Below are 17,508 nucleotides of genomic sequence, written 5' to 3' on the forward strand. Positions count from 1 at the left end.
GATGGGGTCACAAAATCAAAATGAAATAAGACATCCAAAAAGAGAGAGAAATTATTGTAGGTATCCATAACACAATCTTATAGTACCTAGAATTGCATCCATACCTCACACAAGCTTTGAGATATGCCCTATCAATGATCATTTCCCTATGGCATTTAGTGACTCTTAGGGACGATTCGGTTCAGCTTGCCGAAGAATGTTCAAGTGTTCAATGGGATAGGAGGATCTTAGGGTTAGGGTTTATTTGGCCACTTGGAGCTAACAAAATAAGCAATTTGATCCCATGAAAAATGGTGAGGGAGATTCGGCAATTGGCAACTTTGTATTGGCCAATACTACAAGTTTCAGCATTACTCGAGATGGGGTCCCAAAATCAAAATCGAATAAGATATCCAAAAAATGAGAGAGGTTATCGTAGGTCTCCACAACATGGTACTATAGCACCTAGAATCACATCCATACCTCACATGAGCTTTGAGATATGCCCTGTCAAAGATCGCTACCCTATAGCATTTAGTGACTCTTAGGGATGATTCAGTTTAGCGTGCTCGAGAACGTTTGATCGCTCAATAGGATGGGAGGAGCTAGGGGCTAGGCTTTACCTTGCCACCTAGAGCTAACAAAATAGAAAATTTGATCCCACTATGCATGGTGAGAGAGATATGAGCAAGATATGTATGCCTAGGCCTCTTTGTGCAAGATATGAGAAAAAGTTACTAATTAGGAAAAGTTAGGTCTTTTTGATTTTTTGGTCAAGATAGCCTATGATTAGGTGTTTTTAGTTGTTTTTTAATAGTTTGAAACCTTTTTCAAGTCCTACAAGTGAAATCTAGTGACTACCTTTTAATACAGTGACCAACAGTTGGCCTAACTCCCAATGCCTACTCATTCTTATGGAGGAAAGCTTAATATAAAAAGGAAGATATAGAGAGGAATTATAGCTACATATATTAAGTATATAGAGGAAGGTAAAAAAAACCTACTTAATAGAGAGATTAATCTAAGAGAAAAAGACATTTCAGAAGAAAATGGTTATCTTGGTTCCATCCATAGTATGCCAATTACTTACGATGAAGAGACAAAACCTACAGCTATTGGGAAAGAGTGCACATGTACACAGACACAAAATTTTCAGATAGAGAAGTAACAAGTGCTATAGAATTATCCACAGAGCAATGTGAAGTGAAGCCTCAAATTGGCTCATTAATAGGAAAAGAATTTGGTCACATACTTCATTCCAGCACCACAAATATTTCAATTAGAAATGCCTATTCATCAATGGCCTTGCATTTACAAGACTTGGAAAGCTAGGATACTCAAGATGGGTATGTGATGGGGAAGCTTGGGATAGACTAGCTAGTCTATGCTCCTGATCCTCAGGTGGTTCTAAGTGTTCTTCTGACACCACTAATGGTCTCTGGAATTCCTTCACACTCAAGGATCCCCTAACCTACCCAAACCTACCCACCAAGTCAAGAATTCAAACTCCTTAGCATTGCAAGTTTTCTCTCTAGCAACCAACTCTCTACAAGCTTATATGGGTCATTTATGGTTTTTCACCAAAACAAGATCTAACAGGGATTGTGAGGAGTTTTACAAAGGTCTTACAACCTATTACACATGATCAAAGTGATAGTCAAGTTGGGTTGATACCTAATTGAATAGTTCCTTCATAAATAGGGCTACTAGAGGAGCCTCAATTTGGCCTCCTTGTGGATTTCTAGGGCTTTTACCAACTTTTCCTTAAGGTTTCATAAAATCTAGAAATAAGAACAATTTTTTCCAATGACCAACCCCAAATGATTTTTGGGGTCTTGATCCACCAAAAAGCCATACAACAATTATGCTAAAATTAAGGGTTTTTGAGGGTTCCTTGCTATCATCACTTTTTAAACACCTTCCCAAGATTATCAAAACTTCTCCTTCACAAAATAAGACCTTCTAATACTCCTTTTGAATCCTTCCAAAGGGCTTAGCTTAAAACCCACTCCTCTACATTCTATAGCCAATTTTCTATTGTCCAATCCTAGCTGGATACTGTTGTATTCACCTAAAGAAAGCTCAAAAAAAATGTTGCATGTGCATTCAAGGGCCCTGCACTTTTGTACAAACAAAATTGGGTTTTCAGTTAAAGATTCTAAGGTTCCATGGTTTTTCCATGGTGGAAACCAAAGATACAACCCCTAATTTACATGGTATGACAAAACTGGCAGCACACTGTATAGTTTGAAAATGATTTTATAAAACACTACTAAAATTATAAGAATCTAAACTAATGCACAAAAATGAAGCCTAAGAAATCTTAAACAATAATGCATTGAAAATTTACACAAAACTCCACTCTATTCACAAGAAAGCAGTCATGAAAGTGATTGTTCCTCAAAGATTGTTGCATACAGTCTAATGTTATGAATTTTAGCCATACAATGACTTTCACCAACTCTTGGTTTAGGGTTTCTCATCACCTTTATATTCTTACCATAGGTATTTGTGTTTGGTTAGGGCTTTTTATCTTCTTAGTAAAGTTGGAAAAAAAAAAAAGTCGCTAAGTAACTTTTAAAAAGTTGCTAGCAACTTTTTAACAACTTTTGTTACTTGAGCAACTTTTGCTCATACATTGCCAATGACCATTGTAGGTCCTCCTAAAGCACAAATGTGCTTAAAATCAAACCAAACACCTATCCTTAAGCTTATTACCAATCAATTAACTCCTTATGAATTCAGCAACATATATTAATGATCTTAACAAAACAACAAAAAGCTCATTGCCACCTTTAAATGGAGACTTGAGTTTAAATGGCAATTGTTAGTTCCAAAACATGTCTTAGTCAAGTAGATGACCAAGATGTTGTATGAGTAAAGGGGATACTAGTTTATTAAGGTATATTTATGATTCAACTTGCATTCAGTTACTATTTTTTGAGCAGCTAGCTAGCTGCTTCAGTGTGGGATTTCTGTAATATATAATGTCCTCATACAAGTACGTGCCATTTTTTGTAAACATTTTCTATTGTAAAGGATTAGTGAGCAATATTTGTAATGTCCATTTTTGAGACTAAAGAATATAACTATTAAAATCTCAAATCTTCCATGAGTTATTATAATGGAGATTATGTGCAATATCATTTTGCTAATTCTCATTTGGTCAATAATACTATAAACATATGTAAGAATAATCTGGTTCATATATATATTTGGTTCTTAATTGTCTTGTTAGAATTCCTTAGAATAACTAAGAGGGGGGGTGAATAGTTATTCAAGGTCCAAATGCCCTATTAATACCTTTTTACTACTTTTAATGGATCCATACCCTTTTCATCTATTCAAACTTAAATCAATCATATAAGCAAGTTATAGTAAATCAATATGCAAAGATAAAACATTCAAAATCAACACATGACACAATGATTTACGTGGAAAACCAATTTGGGAAAAACCACCAGTAACATGCTACTTGATTCTCACTCTTCTGAAGTGATGCCCTATTAAAAGCCTACCCTGTTAAAGGCTTACAACACACTATTAAATGTGACCTTGTTAGAGGATTTCACCAAACTGTTAGGAATGGGCCTAGTTAAAGGTCTTTAGAACATTCACTCAGAATGTCACCCTGTTAAAGGATTTATCTTATGGCTATTAAACCAACCTAAGTCCATAGGATTTAAAATTACTGTTACAATTGCTAGAAAGTAACGATAATGGTCTTTTGATCTGATATAACTTACAACATACTTTGCAGATTTCAGATCACACTTTCAATTCAATCCTTATGCTTGGCTTCAATCATTTTAGCTCTAACTACTTGTCTTCCTCTCAAGCTTCGTCTCCTTGAGTCTTCTTACTCATTCTACCAATGCAATCATCCTTGTGGTCATCTATCCAAATAGAGTTCCTGTGCTTTCTTCTCCTTAGCACATTCTTCAGCACTTCATGCTTTTATGCTTGACCACCTCTCTTTCTTTATTCCCCTCTCGCTCACTTTCTTCATTAACTTATGTATTCTTATATAGAAGTCTGATTTGCCTTTGCCACTCAATTTTCCCTCTCCAATTTTAGGGCTTCAAAATGGATTAGGTAGGATACAATGTATCTACCCCATATCTTGTTTTCTTTTAGAAACTTTTCCAGTTGTATCTTTAAAAACATTCTACATGGTGTTCTGTGCCACCATCTCATCATTCTTAACTTTCTTTTAATTCACAGATTTCTAGATAACAACCTTGTCAGCTTAGATCTGGTGAATCTTCGATTTCCAAAATAATGCAGCAACTCAGCATTTTTGATTTACTGGTGCTCGGCACCTCTGTGTTACTCGACACCTATACCTGCTCGACACTTGGTTCTGGTCGACACTTGATTTTGCTCGGCACTTGGTTCTGCTCGGCACTTGGTTCTACTCGGTACTTGGTTCTACTTGGCACTTGATAAACTCTATGTTACTCAGCATCTGAACTTGCTCAGCATCTGAAGTTTACTCGACATTAACTAGGAATTTGCTCGGCTCTTACTAGCTTGCTCGGCTCCTTCTCTCTAATGAACTTAGTTTGAACTTTACATAAGACTTAGCTAAAATTTTAAATCTTTGATATGTTTCACTGTGCCCATTCTTTGTAGTATGTCATCAAATACACTTTTTCATCAATGGCTTAGCTGATCCTTGTACTTCATTACAACATCATAACTTCAACCTTTCTCTAGGTTTTCTAGTTACATCTTATTGATTGCCTCCATCTTGACAATCAACTAATTGATAGTATTTGGATCACTAAAGCAATTGTCATTCCTGCAAGTAGAAAGTTTGACATCAATGACAAAACAATGATTGAGGAAATTCTTTACCAGTTCCATATATTATTCCAACAATCTCCCTCAACTTTACTTATGATTATTTCAATCATTTCCAACATGTTTGACTATTATGAATGACTTATTTTCTTTGGTTTGGAAAAATCTTTGTTGTATGCAATACTCAATATTGGTGTTCCTTATTATTTTTATTGGGTAATGTTCATATATGCATATAGATCCTTCAATGATGTTCCTTTTCTTTATTGGATGCACTTGCTTCAGATTCTCAGAATGACTATTTATTACCTATTGGCAAGTTGTGTCTCTTTGGCTTAGATCTCTCTCTCTCTCTCTCTCTCTCTCTCTCTCCCTCTCTCTCCCTCTCTCTCTCTCTCTCTCTCTCTCTATTCAATGTAATGAACCAACTAGATCTACTCTACATTTTAATGTCTCAAGTATTTCCTTGTGGTTTGACTCGTGAACTTTCCAAAGAGTCTTATTATGTGGTTTTCCACCATATTTTATCAAGCGAACATTTGATGTAAAAACAAGGTTCGAATAATGAAGAATCTTCCCCTTTGTTTTCTAGTCGTTGAATAACCACAAGTTATGGTTCTTAATAGAATATTGTCTAAGCCATGTGCCAGTTACAACCACTACACCAATATGGCACACGAAACCTTCACCATCTATAATTGAGTGATCCAATTTTTGTTTGGCTTGAACACAACGACACAAATAATAATATGTCCCTTCTTCATTTTCTTTAGGTGCAATAACAAAAAAATCATGGCCTACAGTGATAAATGTACAAAATGCCAATGTGCTTGTGGGGGATGATAGGTGCCAATTAGGTCCAAAACCCGTATATCCCATTTGTCCATCCATTCAATCGACTCAAACTCATCCCAATTTTCCTCTGCACATGATGGACAATAGCATGCCATTTTTTATGTATAGATACTCCACAAACTTGCATTAGAGCTTCTAAAAGTGTGCAACTCACTTGATCCTATTACTATACAACAATCCTCATATGGTGAAATGTTAGTATTATCTATCAACCAAAAAAATCTACAAACCATAGATTCACCTTCCTTACCTGGACCCATTGTAGTGTTACACCACTGGATGATGGATTTTTCATTTGTCAATATTGCTTCATCTTTGTACTTTAGTTCTTCATGAGCTAAAGCTCTTTTGATGCATGCGTCTGCACCATCATGCTCTCCCTTTCCATGACCAACTTTTGTGAAATTCCACATATATTGACTTCTAGACAACCTGTGCATCCTGCTCAACCAATAAAACATCTCTGCATTCTTGAATTGAGATGTGCAATTGTCTGACTAAATAATGTGTTGGCTATATGGTATGCTCCTATTAGCCAAATATCCATAAAATAGTTTAAAAAAACCATGTACAAACTCTGTAGAATGTGATTGATCATTGCTGATGTAAAAATGGTACTCCCTCAAAATCTTCCTATCATCCTCTATACTTGTAGGTGAATGCATGAATGTTATGTGAACAAATATGGAAACCTGTTGAGAAGTATAATACTTTGCTTGCACCTCATTTTGTGGTTGTAGTGTGTTTCTCTACGAAGTCTACAACCGAAACAATGGTATCCAGTGGAAATGTATCCTTGCACAACTTGAATTGCAAATCCAACCATGCTCTATGTGTATGCTTTGCATACTCGTAAATAATCTTTTCATGAAAAATATTCATGAACTCATACAGTAGAATCTTTTAAATGACTAAATCACATCTTTTACCATGTTTCCCATCTTTTAAAGCATATATCACTGTCTTATATTTTTTTGTAATCTATTACTTCATTTCCAATTGCATGTGTACTATCCATATGTTCACAAGTTGATAAAAGTTCTAAAGAACTACAAAATAAGCATGTACCATCTAAGCATGATGTCTTGTAAAATTGTTGGCCATCCCCTATTTCATATAAAATGTTGGATATGAATTTTCTTGAAGATCTAGGTGGCTCATTCATGTCACAATCTTGCAAAACAAACTTAGAATGCAAAAACACATATATATGCCTAAAAATATCAAAATGGTTAGAAAATTCAATATGTATCCTACAACAACAAGTTGTGCATGTGTGATTTATCTTCACATAAAAAGGTTTACCCATCTTAAAAAATATTTGACTTATTCAAATTTGAGGATACATACCAATAAATTTTGCAAAAAATTGTGTCTGAGTTGAGTCCAAAAAATGTTTCGCATGTGGGTCACAATTTTGGCTACCAATCCTCCTTCTTACAACATCTCTTTGATTAGGGGAAACATGTGTCTTATTTTTCCAAAAATCTTCAATTAACAATTTCAAAGCTTCACTAATTTCTCTATCTTTTCGAAGTAGTCTATCACTAAATGTCCATAACTCATTTTTTGTTGGATCTTCTAATCTCTCACGCCTTAGCATGGCTCTCCTTAGAGTACCTCTACTGATTTTCAATGTTTTACTTTTCTTTCTAGTGAGTTGAACTTTCTTCATTTGAGTACTTACTATTGTTGATCTAAGTACTCATCTTGTGATAAAACTTCCTTTGGTGCATGATTTAGAACCCACTTTGTCATAAGAACTCATTAAATTATTTACAAATTTTTTTTCATTTGAATCATCCATCGTTTTTAGTCCAAGAATCTTCATGATAGGCCTAAATTTCAAATTCCTTATCATTTTAAAAAATAATTTCCATTGACCTGTAATATTTAATTCTTAAAAGAATAATCTCCATGTATGATTAACTTTTTTTTGAAAAGTACACTTGCTAATCTTGTCAGGCATTGATTTCAAAATGTTAGTATCAATATCAATCAAATATTTTGGTCTTCTAAAATGAATTCTAGAAGGTGCTATAATCTCTTCCATTCCTTCAACATTTTGAATATCAACATAAGGTTGAGTGCTTTGCGTACCTTGAACCAAAAATGATGTGCCTTGGCAATAAGATGCAAAAGATGGAATATCACCTACTTGATATGTTTATGTTGTGCCTTCAACATGACATGATGGAGGGTGTACATCATTGGATGTACACATTAGCATCTCTTCAACATGAGATGATAATATGATTCCAACATTGGAAGATGGTGTAGCTTTACAATTCAATTATCTTCTTAAGCATAACAGTCTCATTCACTCTCTTTGTATTTGTGGTTCTTGTTCCTCTTCGAAAGACAATTCTTCATTATTGCTTTGCAATTTTCTTTGCTCACATAGTAGTTTCATTTTATCTCTTTTAATTACCAAATTTCTCTCCCTCTCTTCCATTGTTTATTTTTTGGTTTCTTCCTTGGCATGATGATGATTTCTATATGTCAAATTATTCAAACATTTGAATTACTTACGATTTGTAAATTATAAATCATTCCAATACATATACAAATTATAATTATTTCAATGAATACACAATATATATTAAACAACTTGTCAAATTTCTAACCATTTCCAAATAAAAATTCATTCAAACATATAAATTTCAATGAATTCACTATATATTAAACAACATGTCAAATTATAATCTAACTTGTCTCTATATAATAACAAAGAATATTTAAAAAGGACTGCACTAACTTTTTCTATAGAAAGAATATTAAAAAACCCTTCAAATAGTGTATCCAATAATTGAATTTGGTGTTTGCTAGCTTCAAATAGAATGAAAGAATGTTCAGAAAGCCTTCAAATAGTGTATCTAATGATTGAACATAGTGTTTACTAACTTCCAACAGCATGAAAGCCACGTTTTCTATCAAAACAAAATAATACACAACAAACAAAAAACAAAATATGGATCAATAGGGAACCAAACTTTCATTATGACTATTTTTTGGTGTTTTCATATAGTGCATATGCACTATAAAGTGTGTGCACACTATGGTGCACATGCACTATGTGAAAAAAATCTCTCCCTATCCCACCATCCCCCATGCCCTACTCTCTCTCTCTCTCTCTCTCTCTCTCTCTCTCTCTCTCCTCTCTCATCCCCTAATCTCTCTCTCTCAGGCTACTCTCTCTCACTCTCTCTTCTCACATATTCCCTACTCTCTCTCTCTCTCTTTCTCTCTCTCCTCTCCCATCTCCTTCTCTCTCTCTCTCTCTCTCTCTCTCTCTCTCTATCTCCCACTCCCACTCCCTCTCCCACTACCTGCTCTCTCTCACTCTCTCTCTCTCTCCCCCATCCCCTACTCTCTCTCTCTCACTCTCCCTCTCCCACTCCCTCTCCCACCACCTACTCTCTCTCTCTCACTCTCTCTTCCATCCTCTACTCTCTCTCTCTCTCTCACACACACACACACACACACACACACTTTCCCTCTCACTCTCCTTCTCCCACCTCCTACTCTCTCTCTATCTCTCTCATTCCCTACTCTCTCTCATTCTCCCACCCCCTACTCTCTCTCTCTCTCTCTCTCAATCTCTCTCTCCCCCATCCCCTACTCTCTCTCTCCTCTCCCATCACCTACTCTCTCTCTCATAGATGTACACTCCCATCCCCCCTCTCTCTCCCTCTCCCTCTCCCACTGCCTACTCTCTCTCCCATCCCCTACTCTCTCTCTCTCTCTTGCACACACTCTCATCCCCCCTCTCTCTCTCACTCTCCCTCTCTCACTCCATCTCCCATTGCCTACTCTCTCTCCCCCATCCCATACTCTCTCTCACACACACACTCTCTCCCATCCCCTACTCTCTCTCTCTTACATACACTCCCATCCCCCCCTCTCTCTCTCCCTTTCTCCCTTTCTCACTCCCTTTTCCACTGCCTACTCTCTCTCTCCTCTCCCATCCCCTACTCTCTCTCTCACTCTCCCTCTCCCACTCCCTCTCCCACCACCTACTCTCTCTCATTGTCGAGACCTCTCCCATCCCATAATCTCTCTCAGAGGTTACTCTCTCTCTCCTCTTCCATCCCCTACTCTCTCTCCTCTCCCATCCCCTACTTTCTCTCTCTTTCTCCCTCCTCTCCCATCCCCTAATCTCTCTCTCCCCTCTCTCTCTTTCTTAGGCTACTCTCTCTCTTACTATTTCTATTGCTCTCACTCTCTTTCTCTCCCAATCCCCTACTATCACTCTCTCTCTCTCGCATCCCATACTCTCTCTACTACCCCGTACTCTCTCTTTCTCTCTCTCTCTCTCTCTCACACACACACACACACACACACACACACCCTCTCCCATCCCCTACCCTCTCTCTCTTACACACACACTCCCATCCCCCTTCTCTCTCTCTCTCTCTCTCCCTCTCCCACTTCCTCTCCCACCACCTACTCTCTCTCTCTCTCAATATCTCTCTCCCATCTCCCACTCTCTCTGTCACACACACACACTCTCCCATCCCCTACTCTCTCTCTTCCACACACTCCCATCCCCTCTATCTCTCTCTCTCTCTCCCTCTCCCACTCCCTCTCCCATCACCTACTCTCTCTCACACTCTATCTCCTACTCTCTCTCTCTCTCCTCTCTAATCCCCTACTCTCTCACTCTCTTCCTTTCCAACTTCCTCTCCCACTGCCTACTTTCTCTCATTGTTTGGACCTCCCCCATCCCCTAATCTCTCTCTCTCAGGCTACTCTCTCTCCTCTCCCATCCCCTACTCTCCCTCTTTCTCTCTCCTCTCCCACCCCCACTTTCTCTCTACTCTCCCATCCCCTACTCTTTCTCTCTCTCCCATACCCTACTCTCTCTCTTGCTCCCTCTCCCACTCCTCCCACCGCCTACTCTCTCTCACTTGCTCTCCCTCTCCCACTCCCTCTCCCATTGCCTACTCTCTCTCACTCTCTCTCTCTCTCTCCCCCATTCCCTACTCTCTCTCTTACACACACTCCCATCCCCCCATCTCTCTCCCTCTCTCCAACTTCCACTCCCTCTCCCAACGCCTACTCTCTCTCACACACTCTCTCTCCCTCACACACACTCCCATCCCCTCCTCTCTCTCTTTCTCTCCCTCTCATAGTACCTACTCTCTCTCTCACTCTCTCTCTCCCAACCCATACTCTCTATCTCATCCCCTACTCTCTCTCTGCCACCTCCTACTCTCTCTCACACTCCCTCTCTCTCCCATCCCATACTCTCTCTTTCTCTCTCTCTCCTCACCCATCCCCTACTCTCTCTCTCTCTCACTCCCATCCCTCCTCCTCTCTCTCTCTCTCCCAGTCCCTCTCCTACCACCTACTCTCTCTCACTCTCTCTCCCCCATCCCCTACTCTCTCTCTCTCATTCTCCAACCCCCTACTCTCTCTCTCTCCCACCTTCTACTCTCTCTCTCACTCTCACTCTCTCTCCCATCCCCTCTCTCTTGCTCTAAACCTCTCCCACTACCTACTCTCTCTCTCTCTCACATCCCCTACTTTATCTCCCTCACTCTCTCTCTACCATCTCGTAGTCTCTCTCTCTATCTCTCTCTCCCCCATCCCCCCCGTCTCTCACTCGGTCTCCCTCTCCCACTCCCTCTCCCATTTCCTAATCTCTCTCTCTCTCTCTCTCTCTCTCTCTCTCTCTCTCTCTCTCTCTCTCTCTCTCTCTCTCTCTCTCTCTCCCCCACTCCCTCTCCCACTGCCTACTCTCTGTCTCTCTCTCTCACTTTCTCTCGCTCTCTATTCTCTCTCTCCCATCCCCTACTCTCATTATCTCTCTCCCATCTCCTACTCTTTCTCTCTCTCTGCCACCCCTACTCTCTCTCTCTCTCTCTCACTCTCTCTCTCTCTCCCATCCCCTACTCTCTCTGCCACCCCCTACATTCTCTCTCACACACTCTCTATCCCATCCCCTACTCTCTCTCTCACAGTTCTATCCCTCTCTCTCTATCTCCCTACTCTCTCTCTTTCTCTTCCACCCCCTAATCTCTCTCTCTCTCTCCCATCCTCTACTCTATCTTTCTCTCTCTCCATCCCTCTCTCCCTATCCCACCTTCTCCAATCCCCTACTCTCTCTCTCTCTCTCTCTCTCTCTCTCTCTCTCTCTATTTCTCCCTCCCTCCCTCTCTCCCTATCCCACCTCCTACTCTCTTCCCATCTTCTAATCTCTCTCATTCTCTACCCTCCCTATCTCTCTCCTTCCCTCTCTATTGAAATTTAGGTCTTAATAGTGTGTGCGCACTAAAGTGTGTATGCACTGTTAAGACACAAATTAAAAAAATCTTTAACTAATGCATGTGTGCTATAGTGCACACATGCTATTCAAAGCTTTGCATTCTACCAAGCCTAAGACTTGGTTTTTCCTTGGAGATCTAACCTAAAGGTTTGGAGTCTCTAAACTGGTCTGAGACGTGTTTTGCTGCAAACATACAAAAAATGATTGATTTTTCTTGTGTGCTCTCCTTCAAGTTTCCTCGTGGTTGAGCATCAATAAGATTAGGTTACATGACATTGTAGGTCTTTGTGTTAACTATACAACCATATAATTTATTTTTTATTTGAACTATTTCAAGCCTTTCAATATAATTTCTTTTGAATGTATGTCCATTTTTTTTGTCAAAAACCAACATGTACTAATTGATCTGTATATTTTAGCTCATTCATCAAATTTTGCAACAACTTAGATTTTAGAAACTAGACTCCATTCTACACACTTTGAAAAAAAGAAGTTTTGATTTTAGATTAGTTTTCAATCATTTCTAGGGGGAGCACATAGATATTCCACATTTTTGGGATGTGTCCAATTAAAAAAATCCATTAAAAAAATACACATTATAGGATTACCAGAAAAAATTGGGATAAACTACACAGTTTTACGTAACTTTTGAACAGAGCAATTAAAGAATTTCAAAAAAAAAAGTCAAAATTTTAGGGGGGCCACACTTTGTACCGTGTTATTATTTTTCTGAATAAATAGTACCACTTTTTGTGGCCCTCTTTTTTGAGGACCTAAAACTAAACCATTTTGAAAAAAAAATTAGTAGTTTAGAAACTAGATTCAAAGAACTACTACTTTTATTTTTGTCATATCTTAAAATTTTGAGCATAACTATCTTCAAATTCTTATTGAAGTTCAAAAATTGCTGCTTTCAGAAAAAAGGTGTCCACTTATACCACCCTTTTGGCACCATAACTTGGTGGACTTACCCATTGGTTGCAATTAAAAAATGATATGCATGTGAGCCCATATGTCAAATGATGATGATGAATACTTACCATCTACTAGTAGCTCAAGTAGTAATAGAAGGTCTTCAATGCACATATACTTAGAAACAATATTTCAATGGGTCTTATGGGATCTTATGGGATCATAATTTCTCTTTCAACACACTATGACCTCATGACCCCTTTCGACACATTAGACCCAACCATTTTGTTCTTGTTCTTTCTCTTTCCACTTTGAAGAATTTTGTCAATTAGGATTCAATGGTTTTATAGAAGCTTCATGGGAAATAAAAAAGAAATATTTATTTCATGGAAATTAAAATATTTATCCCATATGAGTTGCATTTCCATGCCTTCCAAATCTTCTAGTGGTGGCATATATTGACATGCTATGATGATTCCTAAAATTATTGAGACTAGGAAGACCCAGTTAACATTCATCTTGGTTGCACTTAACACAATATATGTGTGTAATGCTATGTTTGATTATGATGATGAATACTCACCATCTACTAGTAGCTCAAGTAGTGACTGAAGGTATTTAGTGCACATTTCCTTAGAAATAATATTTTAAGGGATCTTATGATGATTCCTGAGATTGTTGAGACTGGGAAGACCTAGTTAATATTCACCTTGGTTGTACTTAACACATGATATACATGTGAGATTATGTTAGATGATGATGATGAAGACTCACCATCTACTACTAGCTTAGGTAGTGAAAAATACCTAATACCTGTGGTAATATATGCAATTTGGATTCCAAGGATTTCCCAACTTCATAAAATAAGAAAGAAAACCTCCCACCATAGAAGTTGCATACAGACCTATCTAGTGATCATATTGTGCTGAAGATGGAGCTCATGATGTGAGATGATGATGATGAATGCTCACCATCTACTAGTAGCTCAAGTAGTGAGACAAGTTATTTAGTGCACATGTGCTGAAAAAGTAAATTTTGAGAGATCTTATGGGATCTTAAGGGGTCCTAATGTCTCTTTTGACACACTAGGAACCCTCATGACCCCCTTTGATACATTAGAGCCAACAAGTCTCTAGAAGAACTTATATTTGATAATAGAGATACACCCATTAGATTTACAATAATCTTAGATATCTCACCTTAATTGATGTTGTGTCAGTTTTGAAGATTTCTCTCAACTAGACCTCCTTGTCCTTTTATAGTATGTACATGAAAATAGAAATATGAAGTTCAGTGATAAGATCTATAGATACCATGAAAAAGAAGGTGCGCTCAAGCACAATGTAACATGATCATATAAAAATATATTGGAGGGATGACAAAAAATAAGACATTCTAGTTGTGAGAAACCATATCAAACCTTGCTTGACTAAAAAATGTTATTGTTATCTTGAGTTGATATTTCTATCCATCTCTACAATTCTATTCTTGTTCTTGCTCTTGTCACTCTAAATAATTTTTTGAATTAGGATTCAATGGTTATAGATAAGCTTCATGAGAATTCCAAAATTTCAATATTTATTTCTCAAAAATAACAATATTTAACCCATACTATATATAACATTAACACGTAGTTATAGCTACATATTTAAACCCAAATATTTATACAAACATTTGTTACAATGGAAACAAGCTCATGTTTATAAGTGACAAAATAATTGAAACATATAAAGTTGAGTGTACTGCATATGGTAATGATGGTTGCATTTCCATGCCCTCCAAGTATGGGAAGACCTAGTTAACATTCACCTTTGTTGCACTTAACACATGACATACATGTAAGCCTATGTTAGGTGATGATGATGATGAATATTGACCATCTACTAATAGCTCAAGTAGTGATAGAAGGTCTTTAGTGCACATGTACTTAGAAAACTTGTGATGAAGATGAAACTTGAAACTACTTGACTGTCATGGAAAACTTGTGCTAAAGATGACATCTATAACTATTGGACTTTCATGAAAAACTTGTAATGAAGATGCAACCTCTAACTACTAGTATATCATGGAAAAATTGTGATGTGATGGCATCTACAACTATTGGACTATCATGGAAAACTTGTGATGAAGATGACACCTATGACTAACTGGACTATCATGAAAAACTTGTAATGAAGATGACACCTACAAATATTAGATGGTTATGGAAAAATTGTAATGAATATGACACTTGTAACTACTAGATTTTCATGAAAAACTTGTGATGAGGATGACACCTTAAACTTCTAGAATGTCATAGAAAATTTTATCTCTCTTGGAGGGAGAGAGAGAGAGAGAGAGAGAGAGAGAGAGAGAGAGAGAGAGAGAGAGAGAGAGAGAGAGAGAGAGAGAGAGAGAGAGAGAGAGAGAGAGAGACCAATTGGGGCACCTCCATAATTATATCCATACATTCCCCAGAATGCTTATCAACATTTTCATTGTTTCAAGATCTACACTAAATTGGCTGTCAACGTTGAGCATCAATTTTTCTTTCATCTTAGTAAGAGCTCCAATAATTTCTTTGGCCATTCAAGAAGGTATATTTATGTGGGTTTCCTTGTTTGTCATGGCGATTCACCCTTGGCTTGATTTCAAGCACTTCTTCCTATTTTTGACATACACACAAAAACCCATTACTAATTTTTCCTACATGATAAAAATAAAAGAGAAGTTGTGTAAAATGAATTGATGTACCTCAACTCCTTCATGGGAAGTCTTTGTCATTTCTTTATAAGATTATTTTATCTTTTGGTTCAACCATGAGAATATCTCTCGTATATCTTGACCTTACATTGTATTGTTGCATTGCAATTAAGTCTTCCTTGTAAGGGTCACCATTTGGGTGAAGAAAAAGTTGAATGATTCCAAGACCCATAGTTTGAGTTGTAGAAGCTAAATTTTCCTCGATAGAATTGGCATCTGAATATTTGTATAAAACCCATTGTGCAACATCCCTCCACCACACTCTTTATTTTTTAAAAACCACTATGCATCGTCTCTCCAATCATTTATTTGATGAAATTAATCCATTTTAGTTAGTTGCTTCATTAATTGGAGCTAATTAGGCATATTAGCCCTTTGAATAATTGACTATACTTTTACATAGACATAACACAATAGCATTATGTCTAGACATGAGCGCATTATATCTAGTATGATAGTTTAGTCATACGAAGAACAATGCTATCACATTATGTTAACAAAAAAAAGTGACCATCTTTAGGCTTGGTAATAGATTTGTTTAACTATCCAAAGGCTTGGATTGATGTTTTCCCTTCATTTTTCATTGGTTTAGATGCTTTTTCAACTTATAAGATCAATTCTCATCTTTGACTTCATCAAGTTTGCAAATGGCAAATCGGGTATATCTAAAATCACCACCATATTCTCACACGTTTTCTTACATTTCTAACTATATATATATTTTAATTTCTAGACAAGATTAGCATTATGAAGTTGATTTTTTTATATCCATCTCTTGACAATCCTCTTATACATATTTCTAGCATTCTTTTAATAACTTTTTATCTATTTAACTGAATAGAAAATAAATTACATATTATTGTTCTACACTTGATTCTAGATACAGTATTAAGAATTTTTTTATATTTTAGATTATTTTGATGCAAGTTATGTTCCGTATATAAACATGTACCAAAATTTTAGGATGGAGTCACTTCAAAAAATCATAGAAAAAACTACCCCATAGAGAATTATTAAAAAAATGCAACTTCTAGATTTCACTCCTACCTATCATCCTACAAAAGAGTTTTTAAAAATACTAAATATAACTATATGTTTTGTTGAGTACCCAAAAATAACTATGTTATTTTTTTCAACAAAAAATAGGAACAATTTTTCGTGCATGTCGGGTTTGACCCTCTTAATCTTATCCATTTTTTGAAAACACTAGTAGTATAAAAAAAAAGATTTAGAGTACTACAATTTTTTTGTTTTAAAAATTTTCTCATTTTGAGTGCATGACCCTCAAATGGATCTTCCAAGGTCACTTTTACCTAATTTTAGAAAAAAGGTGTTCACTTAGACCCCTTTTTGCACACCATTTTGGTGCACTCGCTGGGATCTTTTTTTCCAAAAATTGAAATATGTAAATAATTTGTTATTAGAGTGTCTCTTAACCCAATTACTATTGAAAATGAACTTATAAATTTTAGTAAATTTTTATTTTTCCCATAAAAAAAACTCCCAACTACTAAGCCAATTAATCCTTTCAACTATTAGATTCACCAAGTTATAGGACCCCTAAGGGAAAACTTGATGGTGACCCCTTAGGGCACACTTGATAGTTATAATGTGTAAAAAGGGACCATAAGGGGTTCTAGAAATTTTTGAAAGGAACATTGCCTAACCCCTTAGGACATATGACAACCATTAAGTATGCCTTAAGGGGCCTTATGACCCTTAGGGCACATTTGAAGGATCTAATCATATTCTTCCCACTGATCTAGATTTCAACTATTTTGTGTATTTATATGCTCAATCATGATCTAAAAGTATTGACTAAGAGAAAACTATGATTGTATATCATCTGGTTAAAAAAATTTCATTTGAGGAGAAATATTATACCGATCAAGAAGAAAACTAGCTATGGAGAATCTAGTTATGAATCCTATTAAGAATGAAAA

This window comes from Cupressus sempervirens, chromosome 6, assembly GCF_028749045.1.
Source record: "Cupressus sempervirens isolate cs-2001-9-10 chromosome 6, ASM2874904v1, whole genome shotgun sequence".
NCBI lineage: Eukaryota > Viridiplantae > Streptophyta > Pinopsida > Cupressales > Cupressaceae > Cupressus > Cupressus sempervirens.